The sequence below is a fragment of the Candoia aspera genome, chromosome 4 (assembly GCF_035149785.1).
Source record: "Candoia aspera isolate rCanAsp1 chromosome 4, rCanAsp1.hap2, whole genome shotgun sequence".
NCBI classification, from domain to species: Eukaryota; Metazoa; Chordata; class Lepidosauria; order Squamata; family Boidae; genus Candoia; species Candoia aspera.
In genome coordinates this window covers 59,281,376-59,304,780 of record NC_086156.1, presented here as the reverse complement: position 1 = coordinate 59,304,780, position 23,405 = coordinate 59,281,376, and the positions used below count along the sequence as shown (strand labels likewise).

At 39.4% G+C, this 23,405-nt stretch overlaps 1 protein-coding gene across 1 annotated transcript in view; it reads right to left on the bottom strand.

Moving 5' to 3' along the window:
• The window catches only part of ADCY1 (adenylate cyclase 1), a 141,382-nt gene extending 140,009 nt beyond the window's left edge, over nucleotides 1-1,373 (bottom strand). Inside the window, exon 1 of the mRNA XM_063304216.1 lies at nucleotides 1,251-1,373. The gene's annotated coding sequence lies outside the window, so the exon portion shown is untranslated. The remainder of the gene's footprint in view (nucleotides 1-1,250) is intronic.
• Between the last annotated feature and the right edge of the window lie 22,032 nt (nucleotides 1,374-23,405).

Sequence of the window (23,405 nt, the reverse complement as noted above, 5' to 3'; positions counted from 1 at the left end):
GCCAAAGCCTTTTACAAAAATCAGTTCTTGGTCAGTATACTGGACTCTGCTGGGCTGCACTGGGCTGTACTGGGCCCATAACCCTTGATGGAGTTTTTAAACATTAATAAAAGAACTCCAAGCAACTAACAGCAATCTTGCAGAGTAGAAGCGTGAACCCAAAGGAGAACTTGCACATTAAGCTTAATTATGTTCAGAAATAAATTCAGTCTTCACACTGTGGTTAGATGAAGAAAATAGAGATAGCTTACTTTTATTCAGTAGATCTGGATACAGGTTCATAGTACAAAGCACTTAATCATCACTGGTTCTTTGTAGGCATTTTCTATGTGGAATAGAAAGTCTGTGTACAAGTGAGATTAGTAGGGGGAGGGCTGCATTCCTGTAGCACCTCCTGCTTGCATGTGTGCCAGAAGGGTAATGGAGATTGTTAATCCCCAAGCCCAAAAAGGAGGAGGAAGTGGAAATCAGGTGACCCATGTGACATCCCACAAGCACAACAGAGATGTGTTTGCTAGAAAGACCCCCTTATGCTTATGAGACAATGATGAGTTGACCCCTGATAATTCCAACATGATAACATCTTATGCATAACTTCTATTTAGTACTTTATTATGGAAGACTGTTTAGATTATTTTTAATCCGTTCAATCGTGTCCGATTCTCAGAGACTGCCTGGACTAGGCCCTGCAGTTTCCTTGGTAAGGTTTTTCGGAAGTGGTTTGCCACTGCCTCCTTCCTAAGGCTGAAAGAAAGTGGCCCAAGGTTGCCCAGCTGGCTTTGTGACTAAAGCAGGACTAGAAGTCACAGTATCCCAGTTTCTAGCCTGGTGCCTTAACCACTACACCAAACCGGCTCTCTGTTTAGATTTAAAAATTAATGTTATCACAACAGTGTAGCTTGTTCTTTTATTAAAGTATTCCTTCCATCTATACTAATACTTCTGAGATAAGAGAAGACATGTGACTTTGAAATCCACTTTGCATATTAAAATAACCATATTACGTGCAAAAAGTCTCACCTTATTCCTGACAATTCTCTGAGCTTTTTACTTTGTCCAAACTTACATTAAATACAGAAAACATAATGCCGGTTACGTTTTCATTGTTGACAACCAAGTAAAAAGCAAGGCAAGAAGGTACTGTAAGAATAAAGCTATAGCTTTATAGATGAATTTCCTTACAGATCAGACTCTTGTTCAACTGTGCTGTCAATGAAAAAGAGAAAAAACAAGAGCATATTTCAACTGACCTGTTTTTCATTTTCATCCTCCAGCTTCAGCCTGTCCTCTATGCAGTTCCTGGCCTGAAGGAAGGCCTTCCTTTGCGCCCTCTCTGTCAATATCCTCACAAAGACACCATACAAATTTACACTGACAAAAAGGATAGCATTGGCCACAAGCTGTAAAGGGAGAAGAAGGGGACAAAAAAGATGTATTATAATACATAAACTAGTACACATCACTATGACACTGTAATTCTATCTGAAATCCTGCTAACTTTCCTTGCATTATTTTGATGCAAAAACTCTGTAACCCTTGCTTGCTATTCTCAACATCATCTCTTGAGCCATTGTGTTTTCCAACTGGCAGTAGTCACAGGGTTTTTCCCGGTCTGCCACCCCAAATTCTTTTAACTGCAAATGCTGGCTATTGAAGCTGGAATTATCTTCATGCAAAGCATATGCTCTATCACTGAACTACAGGCCCTCTCCTTTGGGGTGGAAGAGAGAGTGCCACAACAGAAAAAAATGGAAGTCTAGGTCACCACCTAAATTCAGAAGATGCTTGGAGCAGTGAGTCTGCAAAAAGAATGTATGGCATAAATCATTATTTCCTTTCAATGGAAGATGTTACCATCTATTAAAATCATGAATGGAAACATACTCTACTCTAGATACAGATATTGGTGTGAAATAGGAATTCCTAAGAAAGATAGGTATTTGCCTTAATGTAATGAGCTGAGCCAAATAATGGGGGGGGGGGCAAAAACACAGGAAATACAGCAGGAAAAACAAAAACAAAAAATTGTACTACTGAAATAGACGTTTAGACAACACAGCATTAAATACTATGGAGTGGATATAGTTTGCTATATTTATGTTTATTTTCACAATAATTGTATGAGATTTATGAGCCTAGAGACACCTCCCTTGGTGAAAATTAAGCTCCCTAATCCATCTGATATTTATCATTGTTAGGTTCTTTTAATTAAAAAAGGATGGATGCTGGCTTGCTGCAATGGAAGGCACCAGCCTCCAAAGACATCCCTAGCAAGTAAGAATAGTGGGTGGCTGAATGCTGATTTTTATTTGGAAAAGTACCTGGCTGCCCAGAAAATGATACAATATGTGGCTAGGGCAGGCTGGAAGGGAACAAACACTAGTAGGTAGCTAAAATGGGGAAACAGGGGAGTATTTTACCTGTGCTATTTTTTGTATTTTCTTCTGTGTGTATGTGTGTGCATACACTGGCTATTTGTTTTGGTGTATTATTTGCCTGCTTCAGCAAAGGAACGTTACCTTGTCGTGGTGCTGGAGCTTGAGCACCTCAATGATGCCATGAGCTAAACCATGAAGGGCCACCCAAGACGGGAAGGTCATGACAGAGAGGTCAGACTAAATGCGATCCCTGGGGAAGGTAATGGCAACCCATCCCAGTATTCTTGCCGTGAAAACTCAATGGATCAGTACAACCAGAGATATGTCGGTATACCATCGCAAGATGAAACTCCCAGGTCAGAAAATGGTCAAAATGCTACTGGGGAGGAACAGAGGATGAGTTCAAGTAGCCCCAGACGTGATGACGCAGCTAGCTCAAAGCCGAAAGGACGGCTAGTGGCCGATGGTGCTGGTGGTGAACGGCGAATCCGATGTTCTAAGGATCAACAAACCATTGGAACCTGGAATGTAAGATCTATGAGCCAGGGCAAATTGGATGTGGTTATTGGTGAGATGTCAAGATTAAAGATAGACATTTTGGGCGTCAGTGAACTGAAATGGACTGGAATGGGCCACTTCACATCAAATGACCACCAGATCTACTACTGTGGACAAGAGGACCACAGAAGAAATGGAGTAGCCTTCATAATTAATAGTCAAGTGGCTAAAGCAGTGCTTGGATACAATCCAAAAAACGACAGAATGATCTCAATTCGAATTCAGGGCAAGCCATCTAACATCACAGTGATCCAAATATATGCCCCAACCACAGATGCTAAAGAAGCTGAAGTAGAGCAGTTCTATGAGGATCTGCAGCACCTACTGGACAATACGCCTAAAAGAGACATTATTTTCATCACAGGAGACTGGAATGCTAAGGTGGGCAGTCAAATGACACCTGGAATTACAGGTAAGCATGGCCTGGGAGAACAAAATGATGCAGGATATAGGCTGATAGAATTTTGCCAAGACCACTCACTCTGCATAACAAACACTCTCTTCCAACAACCTAAGAGACGGCTTTATACATGGACTTCACCAGATGGACAACACCGAAATCAGATTGACTACATCCTTTGCAGCCAAAGGTGGCGGACATCTATACAGTCGGTAAAAACAAGACCTGGAGCTGACTGTAGTTCCGATTGCACTTCTTCTTGCACAATTTAGGATCAGACTAAAGAGATTAGGGAAGACCCACAGATCAGCTAGATATGAGCTCACTAATATTCCTAAGGAATATGCAGTGGAGGTGAAGAATAGATTTAAGGGACTGGACTTAGTAGATAGGGTCCCGGAAGAACTATGGACAGAAGTTCGCAACATTGTTCAGGAGGCGGCAACAAAATATATCCCAAAGAAAGAGAAAACCAAGAAGGCAAAATGGCTGTCTGCTGAGACACTAGACGTAGCCCAAGAAAGAAGGAAAGCAAAAGGCAACAGTGATAGGGGGAGATATGCCCAATTAAATGCAAAATTCCAGAGGTTAGCCAGAAGAGACGAGGAATTATTTTTAAACAAGCAATGCGCGGAAGTGGAAGAAAACAATGGAATAGGAAGGACAAGAGACCTCTTCCATAAAATTAGAAACATTGGAGGTAAATTCCAGGCAAAAATGGGTATGATCAAAAACAAAGATGGCAAGGACCTAACAGAAGAAGAAGAGATCAAGAAAAGGTGGCAAGAATATACGGAAGACTTGTATAGGAAGGATAGCAATATCAACTTATATCCCCATACCACAAAAGGGAAAGACTAAAGAATGTTCAAACTATCGAACAGTGGCACTTATTTCACATGCCACTAAGGTGATGCTCAAGATCCTGCAAGGTAGACTTCAGCAATTCATGGAGCGAGAACTGCCAGATGGACAAACTGGGTTTAGAAAAGGGAGAGGAACTAGGGACCAAATTGCCAATCTCCGCTGGATAATGGAAAAAGCCAGGGAGTTTCAGAAAAACATCTATTTCTGTTTTATTTACTATTCTAAAGCCTTTGACTGTGTGGACCATAACAAATTGTGGCAAGTTCTTAGTAGTATGAGGATACCAAGTCATCTTGTCTGCCTCCTGAGGAATCTGTATAACGACCAAGTAGCAACAGTAAGAACAGACCACAGAACAATGGACTGGTTTAAGATTGGGAAAGGAGTACGGCAGGGCTGTATACTCTCACCTTACCTGTTCAACTTGTATGCAGAACACATCATGTGATGTGCTGGGCTTGAGGAATCCAAGGCTGGAGTGAAAATCGCTGGAGGAAACATTAACAATCTCAGATATGCAGATGATACCACTTTGATGGCTGAAAGCGAAGAGGAACTGAGGAGCCTTATGATGAAGGTGAAAGAAGAAAGTGCAAAAGCTGGCTTGCAGCTAAACCTCAAAAAAACCAAGATTATGGCAACCAGCTTGATTGATAACTGGCAAATAGAGGGAGAAAATGTAGAGGCAGTGAAAGACTTTGTATTCCTAGGTGCAAAGATTACTGCAGATGCTGACTGCAGTCAGGAAATCAGAAGATGCTTAATCCTTGGGAGAAGAGCAATGACAAATCTCAATAAAATAGTTAAGAGCAGAGACATCACACTGACAACAAAGGTCCACATAGTTAAAGCAATGGAATTCTCAGTAGTAACATATGGCTGCGAGAGCTGGACCATAAGGAAGGCTGAGAGAAGGAAGATTGATGCTTTGGAACTGTGGTGCTGAAGGAAAATTCTGAGAGTGCCTTGGACTGCAAGAAGATCAAACCAGTCCATGCTCCAGGAAATAAAGCCAGACTGCTCGCTTGAGGGAATGATATTAAAGGCAAAACCGAAATACTTTGGCCACATAATGAGAAGACAGGACACCCTGGAGAAGATGCTGATGCTAGGGAAAGTGGAAGGCAAAAGGAAGAGGGGCTGACCAAGGGCAAGGTGGATGGATGATATTCTAGAGGTGACGGACTTGTCCCTGGGGGAGCTGGGGGTATTGACAACTGACAGGAAGCTCTGGCATGGGCTGTTCCATGAAGTCACGAAGAGTCCGAAGCGACTGAACAAATAAACAACAACAACAAAATTATTTGCCTGGCTCATGTGTTTGAGATGTTTGCACATTGCCTGATATCTCTCTATTGAGTATGTGTACCTGTACTATATATATTTTGTTTACATGTGTTTTCATGAGCATTATCAGATTGCCTTTTGTGAAACAGGCTTTGTGAGTAGTCATCTGTGTTTTGGCATTTGGGGCTCACACTGCACGTATACAATTCCCTGCATCCATGAACCTTGCTAATGCAAAATAAAGTATGTTTTAAACATCTTCATTGTAGTATAAAAGAAGATCAAAATTATAAATTTCAATTACCTAAGAGGCAGTTCTTACTTAACAGCCAAGCAACCAGATCACAATTTTGGTACTAATATTTGGTATGAAGTTAATCCAGGATATCAGAATTACAGGACTCTGAATTCCTAACCATACAGGTTTCTAATTTTCGAATGGCCTCACATGTCTCACAGGAAATGATGAGAACCAATAGGTGGACATTGTTCGGAAAAACTCTGAAAGTGGCTTTTTCTCTTAAAAACAAATCATCTTATATGATTTTCCTCCCCACTCCCAAACACCACGAGATCTTGCATTATGTATTATCATTTATGAATATTCAATTATCAAATAGACCAAGACTTTCCTATGTGAATTAACTTAAAGAGCTGTTGTCATAATATGAATGAATGAATGAATGTTTACAATCATCTTATTTGTATTCTTGGGTGTCAATGAAAATCATCACCTCCCCACGTCCCGAAAGCTACACAGCAAAGCTCTCATACATAATCTACTCTCTCTATAATTAAAGGATAGGACAAGTTGATCAAAATCGTTCCTGGCATTCTCATCTATCAGTTTAATATTATTAATTCTTATAGTGCTTCCTGAATTACAATAGCAAAAACCAGGAAGACAAAATAAGCATGTATATGTACTTGCCAATCGAAGCAAATATTTGTAGCTCAAGGTTGAACTGTGGAGTCCTTGGTGCTCTCTGAGCCTTGTTGTTTTCTTGTAGACATTTCATTGCCAGACTAGACAACATCTTCAGTGCAAAGAGGGAGTGGGCCTTGCTCTCAGTTTATATACTGTGGCTTGCCCTGCTTGTGCTGGTAGGGGTGTTGTTCTCTCCTTGGGAGTTCTTTGATTGGGCTGTTGTTTGCTGCTTGAGTTAATAGTTCCTTGATTAGGGTGTATTCTGCTGTTTGATGGTTCATCTGGTATTAATCCTAGTGTTGATTTTTGCATATCTGGGTGTTGATTGCTGGCAAGGGAGTGTATTGGTCTTTTGGCTTTTCTATTGTCTCTTTTGAATGGTATGTAAATGTTGTTTACCTCCATGTGTCTGTTGATGGCTGCTTTGTCTGAGTGCCAGTCTTCCAGGAATTCTCTGGCATTTTTGGATTTGGCTTGGTTTAGGATGCTCACAGTTTCCCAGTTGAAACTATGGTTGAATCTATGTACTTGCTTATAAATTACAGTAAATATTTTCTTAAAAGATTCATTTCTTATAAACTGACATCAAAGGAATATTTTCCCACATAGCTCTCAAATCTGATCAAAGAGCTATAGGTCTCTTTATATTTCTTATCCAAACTGGATTTTTATATAGGGAATAGAGGGAAGTTCATTTGTGTATGTATTTTTGTATTTCTTTGCAAACCTGCTCAACAGAGACTTTCCCTCTCTTGGTTTTAATCCAGTATATGATTCTGTCCCTTCAAATGCATTACCTAAGAAGAACAACATAAGGAGTTGTTTGCCACTGCTACTATAATTAGAACAAGGCAAACAATACAAAATGTTACTTTAAAGAATTTAAATATGTTTCAGAATATGAAATTAAGCAGTACCATAATTCTTCATTCTGGTGTCTAGCAGCAGCACAATCAGTGTGGAGATCAGTGTTCTTGCAGTTAACGGAAATAGCCATTCCCAATAAACCCATTTCAGGGTCTGGCTGACTCTCTCTTCAGGAGGATAGAACAAGATTTCCAAATTATGGGAGAAAGCCATAATTTATGAATAGTTTAATATAACTCACAACAAACAGAATTATAGGTATCTCAGAGAAAATATTACATTACCAGCAGAAACTTCATTGTTTTGTTCTGGTGCTCTGCCCTTTGTCCAGTGGTTGCAGAAACACCAGGTATTCCTTTGCCAACTCCAAGGAATGACACATAGTTCTTGCACAGTAAAAATGCAGTCCATCAAGCTTAATCTGTGCCCTTTATGAATTAAGTGTGTTTAATACTAGGATGATTCCCAAAATACCTTGCAACATTGAATGATCGATGTGAAAAAAAAACACACACATAATAAGCCATGTTGGGTGGAAGGAAAGGGATGAGCTCATGTAGTTGCTCAGCATGGATATAATAGGAAATGCCCCAAAAGAAGGCTACTATTGTTGCTGCTGCTCTTGTTAGAAGGAAGAGCCCACAGATGTAACAGACAGAATGCATCAGGAGCAAGGATACATAACAGGGAACAAGTACAAAGAGAACTCCTTCAGTGAGATTACCTATTATTCAACCATTAATGAAGAGATTCATTGATACATAGAAAGGATCCTACATATGAGTATTTGAAGTCCATGGGGCCACTGTAATGAGAAGGCAACTCCTCAGATGGTATCTATCAGGGCTTTTTTGAACATAATAAGCTGTGAGGAGGAGTGAGAAGTTCTCATAAATGACCTGAAAGGGAAGATGCTTGGGACGGAGGATCTGAGTTATGTGGCTCTGTATGGGAGTGAGCAACAAGAAGCCAGTCATCTAAATTAGGAAACAGAATGATGAATTGGAGAAGGAAAGCAATGATGAGTGTCATGCGTTCATGAAAAGGGCAAATGGTAAAACACAGAATGCCTAGGTGGAACCATCTACAATAAAACAAAGGAAAGAAAAATGGTAGGGTATTACAGAAATGAAAAATAACTACCTCATATATCTATTGGAAACCAGCTCCATTCTTTCTGCAGGAAAGAAAAATGAAAGCAATAAATATCCTAAAGGATACAAGTCTCAAAAAATAGTTGAGGCAGCTAAACTAAACAAAGTTGAGGTGCAGTATTGGTCTGAAATCACCATCTTCCTTAGCAATCATAAAATACCTAAAAGAGGAGGCACAGCATTATCCCCTAGAGGAACTCTCTCTATACCTCTTTTTGAAAAGGGAGAGAAAAACCCTGATGCAATACCAAAGATGTTTTGGAATCTAGAGTTACACTGAAAATCAATCAAAACAACCCAAAGATCATAAGGGTCAGTATGGGGAAACATCAAGATCAAAGATACTACTTAGATCCTGATGTTGATGTCTCTGGCTGACACTCTGAAGAAGCCAAGGGAATAGGGTAGTAGATTCTATTTGCTGGTAAAGAATGCTGCCTTTGGTTGAAACTATGAGAAGGACCATGGCTGATATCAAGAAGTAACAAAATAAGGTTGTTGTAAACCTTATTTACAGGCTTAACAAAGCTTTTGTGCCCTGTGCAGGGCATCAGTAATTGTAATGCTGAATAATCTATCCTCACCAAAAGTAATGTTTTCCATTTTTACTTTAGTGTCCAATGATAAACCAGTGGAGCAGAAAACAGGCATAATGACTCAAGGCAGTAGGTAAGTGTATTTCATATGGAGTAGAAAGCCAATATCTGAAGTGGTTTGTTCCACTTCATCTTGGAGTGCTCAAGGAGAATGGGTCCACTAACTCAAACCATAGGGAGCTGAGTGGTCCACCCTTAAAGAGCAGAATGACATGGAGATCAGAGAAAGGTGCCCATCAGAAATAGAGTGGGTATAAAGCAATCAGGCCAGAGTACTCTCAAGTTTAACAAAGGGATCAGCTTCAAGCATCCCCATGAGTAAAAGATTACCCAAGGAAGTGAATCTCAAGGTAGATCTATTCCAAACTCTTTCAAAGAATGACTCCCAACCAAAGAAGAAAGAACTGGACAGTATAAATTGGGAAGTCCATCAATAGTGTAATCATCAATCGAAAATTTGGAGAAAGCCACTCTGCAGGGTACTGAAGGTTTCCAGAACTGGAAACAGGGAAGTGATAGTAGCTTTATATCATTTTTACTTTTTCATTTTGCCTGGCTGCAATAAGGCAGAGCTGACAACTTAGATGACTTTAAATTCTTAATGGATGGATTCTTTGGAGCTGATTACAGCGCAGCAGAGATCTGAGATTTTTCTTCTGGTGAATGGGACTCTGATCTTGAAGAAATGGGGGGGACATGAAGATTTCTGAGGTGTAGATAGAGGTTTAGGCAAGGGAATTACAATAGTTTCAGAGTCTGCCACCTTTAAAACCTTCTCCCCAAAAGTGGGAAGAATGGTTGTGAGCTTGCTTTGTAAATTATTTATTTATTTATCAAATGCTTGGCAAGCGTACAAGAGACTAATGTAGACATTCTCAGAGAGCCATGTTAATCTATGGTACCCAAAAATCAGAAGGAGCTTCTAAGGAAGTGACTAGCTCACAAAGCTTTATCCCTTTTAATAAAATGTGTTAGAAAAGAAGCTATCAGATTCCGATTTTAAGAGTCTACAAGGCCCAGTTCAAAATGTTGCTATTAAACTTTAATTACTGTTTGTTCAATTTAAGATTCTGAGCACAAACAAACAAAATATAAAGCAATTTAAAAATAGTGTCAACAATAATAATATAGTGTAATAATGATTAAATGATGCAAAACTATGAACTGAAAGACTTTAAAAAACTTTTCCTCAGAAAAAATGAGGATCAGTTACAATGTTGTATGGAATGTTTTTCGCAGCCTGAGAGTGACATAGCAACCCTCTTTAACTGGATGTGTCTTACTGAGAGATATAGAAATTGCTTAATTAATTACATTTATTTAAAAAAGAAAATACTACTTTCAATGGAGCGTAGCTTAAGTGGCTAACCTTGGTTTGCAAATAGCAACTTGCCCAGTTGGCTGTGGTGAGTGCAAATCATTTGCAGATGTCCTGGTAATCTAGGTAGCTAAGTTGGAAAGCAACTTAGCTACATTTTCTGACAGCTAACTGATGGGGAGATCTGCAAGAAAAGCCTTTGGCAGCCAACAACTTTTGAGGTTTTATTATCCAGCCTGAACTAACTCTGAAAATTTTGTTGCTTTTCATCAAAAGAAAGGAAATCAAGAAGGAATGTGCATACATCATTGCCCTGACAACATATATTTTGTTAACATATGACTGCATGACTGTATTTGAACCAAGCTGATCTCTCACATTAATTTTATTTATCTTCCCACCATTTTAACTTGACAAACATTCAACAACATCTTCATTCTCTCCATCCATTCCCTCTGCAAGGATGTCAGAAATAGTCACCAAGGGATGCCACATTCAGTCAAATGTCCTCAAAAGATGGAAGTTTGTTTTGAAGAAAGCATCACCATCATTGATTTTCACTATCTATATACAGAGATATTGTACCGTGTGTGTGTTATATGTTGAAAGAGCTATCTCCGAAGATAATGAGATTTTCCCACTGTTGGGTCATTTAAGCTCTGGCATTTTCTGTCAGCTTTGCCACTTGAGAGTTTCAGGAACTACTTCGTTTGCTCTGAAGTGATTTATAAACAGGAGAAACAGATGAAGGCACTTAAACTCAGTTTAGCATTTCCTGTTTTACCTTTACTCTTTGCCAGAATAGCACCTATTTTATCATTGCTACATGCTATTGCCATATACACATTCTTAAATGATGCACTTAATGGGATATCACATTAAGGCCCTATATCATTTCTTTAATAGGAAAGTTATTACTTAAAATGTTTTATGACCCAAGCCAGAAATTTCAAATTAGGTCATTTGGTTCATTTCAAGGCTATCAAACATCAGGTGTTTTGAAATTACCAATACTTGATTTATTTTCATATTTCATTTCTATCCCACCCTATATATACTGTGTGTGTGTGTGTGTGTGTGTGTGTATCTCCATCCATCCATCCATCCTTAAAGTTCTGCAGTATTACTGTTTAACTTTTTATAGATCAGAATCCACTTCATCAAACTCAAGAATTATGGTCCTGAAAAAGGAAAGTACATACACATGGCTATACTTAGGAGGACAAGGAAAAAAAGAATGATGAAAGAAAAAGTGAAAATCAAAACTATGTAAACATAATGACTAGTAGCAAACTACCATTATGCCAATTGGATTTGGTCAAACTGACAGAGGGCTAATACCTGAAGTCAAATATATTTTTACAATCAGTAATCTCTGAGCATGTGAAAAAAAGGTCTTAAAAACATGTGTTTTTTTTTCCTGTTTCTTAAGATCTTGGTAATGAACATCCATCTGGTATTCCAACATAAAAAATCATTGCTGACAGGTCCACAGAAATATGTGGGACACCTGTGAAAAAGAATGCATCCCCCCTCCCTTCCATAAGAAAAGAACACAAAAAAAGACAACAATAGATACACAGTATTACACAGAACATTACAGCGAATGAACAGTTAGTGCATGCATTGTACCATAAATTTCTGTAACTGCAGCTGCAAAGAAACTTACATTGATGTACATCATTCCCCATAATTTAGATACAGGCCAAGTTCGACTAAAGTGCACCCCCCCCAACATAAAGGATTTAATCGATCAAATTACTATAATACTATAGTAGCAACATTTTTTCTTCTCTTTGACAATGTATGTATCTCCATCGTTATTACCTTTCTGTTTTGCTTGTTATTAATTGAAAAGCAATTAATTTTTTTAAAAAAAAAGAAACAAAATCAGTGTCTGCACAGGGACTAGCCTAATTTGCATCCATGGTATGTGACTTTTTGCAACTCAAAATCTGGGTTTGGATAATTTTCTTGACTAAAATTTGATTACAACATCCAAAACGATTAATTATGTGAATAAAATTCAGGTTAATCTAGTTAAAAGTAAGCAAAAATTCAGTCCCAGGAGCCTGGTCATTTCCTTTCATGAAACTCCTCTTCAAACATTATTATTTGAAATCATTATTTCCTTATAAGCATTACAATAAAACATTTTGTCTGCCTTTTTGAGTATCTGAAATAAAATTGAATTAGCAGTGGGCATCCAATGACACGTAAGATAATCATTGCTAAATTTTTCAGGGGAGCAAGGATATATTCTAATCCATACATTTCCACTGCATAAGAATCTGATACCTATTGGTTCCCAGCAACCTCCAAAAGGGCTGGGAATAAAAAATCTATGTTAACTTAAGAATTTTCCATAACATCCTGTTTAGTTTCAGAGCCAAAATTTTAAGTTCAAAAATGCTGTGGATGAAAATCAAGTCCCCACTGCTCCTACACCAGGACCAATCCAAAGTCTCATCTTTGTGAGAAACAGCAAAATCACATCCTTCAAGGCCTTTAGTATCCCTTCGATATTTGCACCACTATGGGCATCCCCACACATTTTCCTCCAAGGAGTCAAGATAGTTCCAACTACCATGTGTCTCAAGAGTATTCCAACTACTGCCCGCATTCTCCACCAAAATGTTACACATTTCTCCATTTATAGTTCACCCATTCTTTTACTTTTTCTGACAGCACACTGAGACACACATGCCTTCCACCTCCCCTGCGTTCCACCTAAGTCCAGACGCTAGATAGGTGCAGCTGAGACTTCATGGTGCATAGCCTTGCTTGGGGAAGGGGGAATTTATTAATGAATACATTCACACACTTTTAAGAAAGATACAGGAGTTCAGGATTTTATGCAGTAATGAAATGCTCATGGGGACACGTAGCACATAGACAGCCTCTGTTAACTTACAAATCCTTTATTAATTACAATTAATACTATACACTTATTCATACTTGCTTAACCTGCTAAACCCTGGTTGGGGGCACACACAGATTAGAAGGACAGGAACACTCCACAAATGATAGCTGCATTCATGAATTGCAATCTTCCAACAGAGATCTGTACAGCTTGTCCTTTTATTCTTTGCCAGCAGCATCTTTCCTTATCATGTCAACCTTTCGTTAACCATTGAGTGCCCTGCTACATGGCAGTTAACTGTTGCTTTCTCATCTCTGGTTGCTGTCCTCTGGTCCTTGTCTGAGTTAATGGATTGCTTTCCTGCGATCTTCTGCATAGCAAGTCTTATCTCTGGTGGCTGGAATCCAGACTTGATTTAGTGGCCTCCTTGTTTTTTGCCCTGCTCTGCATGTCTGCATTTTTCCTCAAGTTCATCATTCATCTATTTCTCCCGGTATTTTTTTGTCCAATGTAAAGTAGTGTGCCATTGCTGACAAATGATGACATTTATCACACTGGAGAATGAAAGGGTACGGTAATATTTTTCGTACATTGTGGTAAATGTTACTACAGTATGTCCTGTAAGAGATGCCATAGGAGGTTCAAGGGCGGAATGGGAATCTGTCACATGGCTTGGTTCCTGCAGCTTTATCATTGTGGCATAGTATGCTGTCCTTATTAAGAACAGTTTTAGATTTAGTGACTGTCTATAAACAAGTATGGATTTACTTCTGAGGGCCTCACTTATACAGGAAACTATCTCACTGCACACATTTGATATGCTTCCAGCTTTTATCCAGAACCTACTCCATTGTTTACACCCATGCTTACAAGAGAATTCCAGATCCATCCAAAAGAAAAGCACAACTAAATTATTTAAATCAAGCATATCTCCAGCTACAACACCCACCCAATTAGATTAAGATAAATTGTATTTTATGTAACACCATGTTGTTACCTACAGTTTTCAGCTGGAAACGTATCATCCATAATACACAATTATGAAACAAATAATTCTTAGCCTAGTGCCAAAATCCTAACAGACCACAGAAAGGCCCTTATTTTATGTCATTACTCAATTTACTTCCCCCAGTGATATATCTAGACAGCTCTCTCATTCCGCATTTAAGAACAAAGGCAAATACATTTCTCTAGATATCCATAGCCAAATACTTTGAGACTTCCAAAGTCAAGACTAATCACACTGAAACTGAGGTGGACATGAACAGGCAACTAGTCTGCCCTTTCAGAATTGGTGTTGGTCTCTGACATCCAGGATGATATCCAGATTGATATGATCATCTTCAAGATTAACCACATATACAACTTATTACAATAATCCAAATGACAGGTGACCAGAGTACAAGTCTGTAAAGCCAGGCTATCTCTTCTGTAACTAATACAATGGCTGAATTTGAGCAAACCACTGTGCCAATAAAACTAACTTTTTTTAGATTTTTTTATCACGCCTTTATTATTTTTATAAATAATTCAAGGCGGCAAACATACCTAATACTCCTTCCTCCTGCTATTTTCCCCACAACAACCACCCTGTGAGGTGAGTTGGGCTGAGAGCGAGTGACTGGCCCAAGGTCACCCAGTCGGCTTTCATGCCTAAGGCATGACTAGAACTCCCGATCTCCTGGTTTCTAGCCTGGAGCCTTAACCACTAGACCAAACTGGCTCTCATTATCTCAAACTTCTTATCTTTATAGTTCCCACTGAAAAAAAGGAGTATGTATTTCCAAAAGAAATTACTCTCCCACATTTCTTTGCCCTGGCGGGATGGGAAGGGAAATAATGCTTTTTAAAAGGATATTTTGTCTAATTTGTCCCCAAATTTCAGAAAAAAATCCATTTGACTTTCCAGTTGCCACACTCCCTGTTTTCAAATAACACAGGGTGAAACAGCAATCAGCTTACCCTGGATTTTTAAGGAGTAATTTAACACCATGCTGTTTGTGATTAAAATTAGCTTGAACATTACAACAATAGTTTTGCAGAAGGCAAAACAAGAAACAACTCAGTCCTGGGAAAGGAGAAAAGTGTAAGGAAAAAAAACCCCTCAAAATAACTCCACCTTGAGTCTGTTTGGTATAAGATGGGTCAGTGAGTAACTCTGGCAGGCTTTTAAGATTCAGTTATTATACCCTAGAACAGCAGTTCCCAAACATTTTGGTCTCAGGAACCCTTTACATTCTTAAAAATTGTTGTATCTACTGATACTTACTGTATTAGAAACTAAACCTGAGAAATTTTAAAATATTTGACTTTGCAGACCCCCCGAAAGGGTCATGGGGACCCTCAGGGGTGTCCAGACCACACTGTCCTAGAACAATAAAGAAGCATTCCTGTAATCCTGGCCCTGTCTCCTGATCTGGCCTACCTCAGAGGGCCAAAATGAGGTAATACTGTCTTTGAAAGGCCTCTCTTCCATGAACTTATCCAATCTTCCTTAAAAGCCAACCAGGCCAGTGGCCATCGTGCCAATTTGTGATCATGAATTCAGCAGGCTACTTATGCATTGTGTGGAGTAATATTTTATTTCATCCGCTCTAAATTGCCTTCTTTGGATGACTCCTGATCCTAGTGTTTTTAGGGAGGGAGAACCGCATCCAAAAATAGCTGGCTCACTGTTTATCCCCAAATCAAGATCATTTATGGATAAACAAACAAATGAACAAAAAACATTTGCCCCAACACAGATCCTTGAGGAACTCTCCTACTTACTTCTCTCCACTGAGAACATTTCTCCTTTATTCCTGCTCTGATTTCTGGTACAGTATTTTAAATGACTGTTCTTATTACTTAGCAATCCATAAAAGGACATACTGAATCCTCTTATTGTTAAGCTTGCTTAACAGAAGCAGAAACTTGCTTCTGTTAAGGTTTTTTGAAAATCCATGTATATATAAAAAGGGTCACCTCTATTTACATGCCTGTTGATACTCTCAAAAAACACTGGGAGATTGTTGAATGTAATGGGCTGTTAGGGTAACCTTGATGAAGTGGAGGAACAGCCACAACCAAGACAACAGTCAGACAAAAAAAAATTGAGTCCAATGCAGAAATGTAATTTGAGAAAGCATTCTGGTTTGACCCTCTCTAGTTCTCTTGAAGATAAAATGTATTCAGATTTGCAAGATTCTGTTACTATGACCTTATAATAAAAATAGTATTCTCATTCATAACTTTGGTTTCCTGGTCTGGTCTACCTCGAATGGCTGACATTGAGGCAGGATTTACCTTTGTAGAATCCATGCTGATTTTCCTTCATCTAGGATTGTTCTATGTGCTTTAGTTTCTTTTTCTTTGATTATCATTTCAACCTATTACCCTAACTGCCCAGAACAGAGTTTAAGTTGACCAGGTTGAATAGCTGGATCTACCTGGAGGCTTTCTAAAAAGTGCTCAAAAGTACATTTATTATTTCAGAACTCTATGAAGTGGCAGTTCCAAGTAAGCATGTTTCATCCTACCCTTCACCTTTTCTGTTGTGAAGCCCAATGAGCTGCATTAAAAAACCCATATATTTCGGTTTGAGTTACGTATCATCTTTCCCTATTAGATGCTATATTGTTCCAGTGAACCAGACTGGGAAAAAGTAGCAACTACAGATGGCTGCACAAGAGAGCTGTGGTTTGAAAGCACTTTAAGTACCTTCACAACCCAGCTCTCTGATTTCAACTGTTCATTAACTTTTCCAGTCATAGAAGATGAAGTGTAGCCAAAGAAAACTCCACAGAGAGATTTAGTCTGAAGACAGAGAGCTGAGCTCATATTCTCCTTTGCTTCCTCTAATTTTTCCTGTTTTGAGAATATAGGATGCAGAGAGGAATGACATGAAAGCAACCCTCCACTGGCTAGATGTAAAGATGTGACAGTTCAGATTCATCTCATGGGTTGGATATTCCCCATCCCCGGCTTAGACTAAACAGCAAAGCTTCTTGGTTGAGCAGTAATTTAAAATCATGTCTCTTCAGTTTATAAGTTTTCTGTACATAATTATAAATGCATCAAATTAAAAGCTGATCTTTTTGCTGATTGCACTGCCAACTCATACACTGTGCATGCAAGTGTAAATAAGGTAAATATCATGCCTCTTGCAATAACAGTTGCATGAGCTTTTGTTCAGTTTGTTGATGTATACATACATATACAAAGACAGACACATTTACGCATATAAAATATCTAACTATGAAAACGTGAATAGAGATGTGACTGTGTTTTAACAATGTACACCCATTTGCTCTATGTGTATTTGCAAATTCCACAAAAAAATTAAATAAAATAGATTAAATATATTTTAATTCTCAGTATTATAAACTCAGTATTCTTATTCTGAGGTCCTTACTATCTTCTCCTGGCAGTAAGAAAACTAGCTGACAGATGGATACCTGTCATATATCTCACTGCATGTTGGCTGAAACAGTTCCAAACAAGATAATTAAAATATGTAAATTGGCTTTGGTTCATGATACATTTTCAAACGAATCTACAGTGCTGAATAAGCTGCTTCATATCTAAGGTCATGAAGGCCAGAAAGAAAACAAAACAGAGGTAAAAATTGAATATGCAGATTTCCTACCCCCATTCAAAACAGGAAAATGAGTATAAATATCCAATAAAGATATATTTTCTGGATAAAAATTGCAGGGCTGCTTCCTGTAGCTGAGACCATTATATTGATAAATATGCTGCACGTTTAATAGGTACATACTTTAAAACGGCCTTGCTGGTTGCCAAGAGTCTGGATCAATTAGATCAGCAGCAATAATGACAATGATGCATTAAAGCTTCATTACAATCACACATAAACTTGAAGCAGTTTAGGTACTGATGGCTGATTTTAATCAGGGCAACAATGTGGGGAAGGCAGTATGTATGTGTCCTTGTAAAGCAAAAGGGTTAATCCCATTTCTCAGCATCATGGCTACAATCTGATTCCCTGTCTCTGAAGCTATTAACTGTAAAATAACGCAAGATATATTAATAATATTTACTGCAGTCCCCCATTTGGGAAGATTTTATTCCAAAGCTGAAAAATGGCAGAAACACGTACCAAAACAAGTGAAATCTGAAATTGAAACTTAATTAAAATGGAATTTTAGGACAATATATCGTACCAGATTCTCATAATTTTCTTTCAGAAGTGTTCTTAAAAAAATTAGAATACTGGCATACTGGTTCCCTTATGGGCAAGGCACCAGTGTACTGTTAAATATTTCAAGAACTTCAGCTGGGATGAGCAGATATTGTGGTAGCTTTCACCTGCTTGTCCCTACCTGTTGTCCTACAAAGAAATGTCACAATTAAGTGCAGTGTCATTTTGTCTACTCCAAGAAGCTTTTGTGTCCTCCATGGGATATTTCCAGGTGCTGTGGCTACATCCTGCCAGCAGTCCCTGGCAATGCTTATCAGCTGGGATATTTGGGAGCTTGGGTAAAATTGACAAGATTAACATTGCCCTTTCCAGCTCAGGTGGCAGGAAGAATTAAAACCATTTACCCATCTTCTGTAAGACCAGTAAATCTCTTGCACAAAAATAGTCTGGCTAACAGATCAATGGGCTGGACGATGGCTGGTTAAGTCAGAGCAGGAAAAAGCCAAGGACGTTGGGGCTTGGGGGGAAAAGAGGGAGGAAAAGTGACAGGAAGTTTGTGGGGCAGGCAGGCCAGTAGATATGCCACCCAGAGACATCCGGAATGATGGCTGAAAGAAAGCAGGTAAAGGAGAAGGAACACACGCCAGTCTTGCCCTTCCCATAAATCATGCCAGAATCCAAGGTGGTTTTGTTTTGGCCCAAACCAAGAACAACAAAAAACGTTCTTTCTGGGGTTTGTTTCTGCTGAACTGCGGCCCATAGAGAATAGTTTGGCAGAACTTTCAGAACAAAATGTGTGTTTGTATGGGGTTCAAAATTAAACACATTTCTCTTTTCATGCAAATGTATCTGTAAGTCACAAAATGTATACTATCCACATGTTTTAGTAGTTATGCAATATTCTACCACATGTAATTGAAATGGAGAAGGTAAATATAGCACATTTCTGTAGGAATAATTATCCATATAATTCCTATGAAGAACATCTAGATATTTGTATTTCATGATTGCCTTGTTAGCTTGTTTGTTTTCCATTTGGTACCAATTACGTGGACACAGTGGCTGCATGTTTCTCTTGTATTTTAGGCATTGCCTTTTGGATCTAGCTGCTCATTTATTCATGACTGTACCTAACTGAGTAATTGGATATGTACTTTATGTTATGGACAGAACTCTTGTTTGTGTAAGACACAACTGCTTTATTGAGGCTGTGTTCAAACATTTCAAAACTAAGTATTTTTCACTGAATGTATTGTTTATATTGTGTAACAAGAAACTGGATCCCTCATAGAAAAGATAAAAATATATTCGAGGGCATAGTGACCTTAAAAATATCTCTAGGATACTGAGAAAAGCAAAATAGAACAGGATGTGTGTGGGGGGTTTTTTTGTTTGTTTTTTTGAGGTCCTTCCTAACTGCATTTGTTCATTAAAATTTTATGAACTAGCTGAACCAAAACAGCCCCAGCTTCATCAGATGTTCTTATCTTATTCATTCACAAGAGAAAAAACTCCTTGGTTAATTATTTTAATAGTTTGGCTCTGGTGAGCTCTGGGTTTATTGAAGATTACTGGGGGGTACATTTTCATGATGAAGTGTCCGCCTTCGAGGTAGACCAGACAAGGAAACCAAAGTTATGAATGCTAATACTACCCTTATTAGAAGGTTACAGTAACAGAATCTTACAAGTCTGAATGCACCATCCCCCTCCCTCCCTTTATCTTCAAGAGATCTAGACAGGGTCAACCTGAGATACTTTCTCAAATTACATTTATGCCTTGGACTCAAATTTCTTTTGTCTTGTGGCTCTTCTTCCTGCTCAAGATTATTCCTACAGCCCATTATATGAAGTGATATTATAGCTGAAAATTAGGTCTTCATTATAACTTTTCCTATCCAAATTACAGAATGTACTGGATCTTCTAGGGGGCTATCCAGAAGATATGTTCTCTTAGCTACTGATGTTGTTGTCTCTGGCCTTAACTTCCTATAATTAAGAACACAGAAGTAACTAAGACTCATACATCTGTGCTTGTGACTAATGAGTAAGTATTATGTATTCTTTACAAAGACTATGCTCCTTCTACCTATGGCTCTACAAACTTTTCTCATTTATCTAGCTCCAAGTATAAAGCTAGAGGAAGAAAAGCAGAGACAATTCATTTCATTCCTTTGGATAAAATGGTATGATATACAATGTTTCAGATGGGGAAGCGGTGATTTACATCATGAGGAAATTTTGCATAATCTGTCGACAGACATGCCAGACATGCAAAAGGGACTTGCCATTCTTACTGGAAGAGCAACTCTGGCCATTACAAAACCAGGAGGGAGTCATGAGTGGGGCTTAGATGACATATACATATGGGAAGACATTGGCTTAAGAGCTAGCAAAAGAAAAGGGCAGGAATCAAATCCTAAATTAATCTGGGTTAGCTCATTTGGTAATTCCCCAAATTGGGGAGGGGGAAAACATTTAATCCAAGTCAATCTAATTAAAGGCATTGTGATTTCTAATCCTATTAAAGTTTCCATCAAAACAAGGTGTGAGCTGTAATACATTGCACCTCCTAAATCTGGACTGATAACTATTCAGGACTTGGCTAGACATGGGCGGTGATAGAAATTTGAAAAATAAAATAAAATAAAATAAATAAATTGCTTTGTTCTCAGTTTACTCTGATCCAGGTTTAATAAATCTGTAATTTAGGCCACTGGACAAGATTTACACAAGAAAAGAAACAGAAAAGGTGAGAGGAAGAGGAAGAGGAAGAGGAAGAAGAAGGAGATTAGAGTATTCAAGAATGTCCAACATTATCCATAAAGATCCTTCCAGATCTTTAATCTCCATCTGAAATATTCTGGTTTCCTCTCCATAATTTTAATGTTTTCTTATGTAAATATATATGAACAAGCAAAGAAATGGAAACTTTATAAGGGTCACTTCGACTGCTCTCTGAGATTTACATCAAAATGAGACACTTTCATGTACTTATAGGCAGTGATTTTGACTTACAAATATTTGTGCAAAAAACAAACCAACAAACCCTGGAATTAGAAGTGAATGGATTTAGTCATTATTAAGTTATACAACCATGCAACAATACATATTCTCTAATTTATTTATTTATTTATTTTATAAATTTATTCACCGCCCATCTCTCCCCTATGGGGGTACTCTGGGTGGCTTACAATAAAACAAGATTAAAATATAAAACCATTACAATTACAAAATACAATAAAAATATAAATATAATGAAATCTACATGGCGAAGAGATCTTAATCAGTCCTTCAGTGTGGTAGGTCCCTCCGAATCACTTCATGGCGCTAGCCATCCCCAGGTGTAATTATTTGCCCTCCCATTCCAAGCCTGCCTACAAAACCAGGTCTTTAATCTTTTACGGAAGTCCAGGAGAGAGGGGGCTTGTCTCACCTCTGGGGGAAGGATGTTCCAAAGGGCGGGAGCTACAGCAGAGAAGGCATGCTTCCGAGACCCTGCCAGATGGAATTCTTTTATAGATGGGGCCCGTAACATGCTCTCCCTGCATGACCGGATGGGGCGGGTCGATGTAATAGGGATGAGACGGTCCCTCAGATATCCTGGCCCCATGCCATGTAGGGCTTGAAAGGTGATAACCAACACGTTGAATTGGACCCGGAAGCAAACTGGGACTCAGTGCAGCTCACGCAACAAAGGTGTTATGTGTGCAAATCTTGGAGCACCCAAGATTGTCTGCATGGCCGCATTCTGGACCAGCTGTAGCTTCAGGATATTTTCAAGGGTAGCCCCATGTAGAGTGCATTACAGTAATCTATATGGGAGATGACCAGGGCATGAGTGACTGTTCAGAGGGCCTCTCGGTCCAGGAAAGGGCGTAACTGGTGCACAACACGAAGATGCGCAAAGGCCCTCCTGGCCACGACTGCCACCTGCTCTTCGAGCAGGACTCGTGAGTCCAAGAGGACCCTGAAGTTACACCCCGGATCTGTCTGGGGCAGTGCGACCCCATCCAGCACTAAAGATGACAAGTTCCTGGCACACGAGGTGCCATTAATCCACAGCCACTCCATCTTACTAGGGTTCAGTCGAAGCCTGTTGTACCCCATCCAGGCCCCCACAGCCCCCAGGCACTCAGAAAGGGTGGTCACGGCATCACTTACTTCACCCAGGATGGAGATATACAATTGAGTATCATCAGCATACTGATACCACCTCATCCCATGGTGACGAATGATCTCGCCCAGCGGTTTCATATAGATGTTAAAAAGGAGAGGGGAGAGTACTGATCCCTGCAGCACCCCACAAAGAAGGGGCCGTGGGGCTGATCTCTCCTCCCCTATCAACACCGACTGGGACTGGCCCTGGAGGAAGGAGATGAACCAGTGCAAGACTACACCGCCCACCCCCAACTCGCTGAGTCAACCCAAAAGGATACCATGATCGATGGTATCGAAAGCTGCTGAGAGGTCAAGAAGAGCCAAGATGGATGAACTCCCTCCATCCCACTACTGCCAGAGATCATCCATAAGTGCAACCAATGCCATTTCCATCCCATAACCGGGTCTGAAACCTGACTGAAAGGGGTCTAGATAATCCGTTTCATCCAGGATCCTCTGGAGCTGCAACACCACCACTTTCTCAACCGCTTTCCCCAGAAAGGGAAGGTGGGAGACTGGGCGAAAATTGTCTAGTATGCTGGGGTCCAGCAATGGTTTCTTGAGGAAGGGGAGCACCAGCGCCTCTTTGAAGGCTACCGGAAATACCACCTCTCTCAAGGATGCATTTACCATCAACTGGACCCAACCACATGTCCCCTCCCGAGCTGCCTTCACCAGCCAGGAGGAGCATGGATCTAATTGTCAAGTGGTGGTGTTTACAGTCTGGAGGATTCTGTCCACTTCCTCAGGCCCAACAGGATCAAACTGTTCCCAGATAAAAGCGTAAGAACGTACCCCGGGTATCTCCCCAGATACTGCCTCACACTCAGAGTCCAACTTGGAGCGAATCTGAGCGATTTTATCCTGCAGATGCCTAGAAAACTCC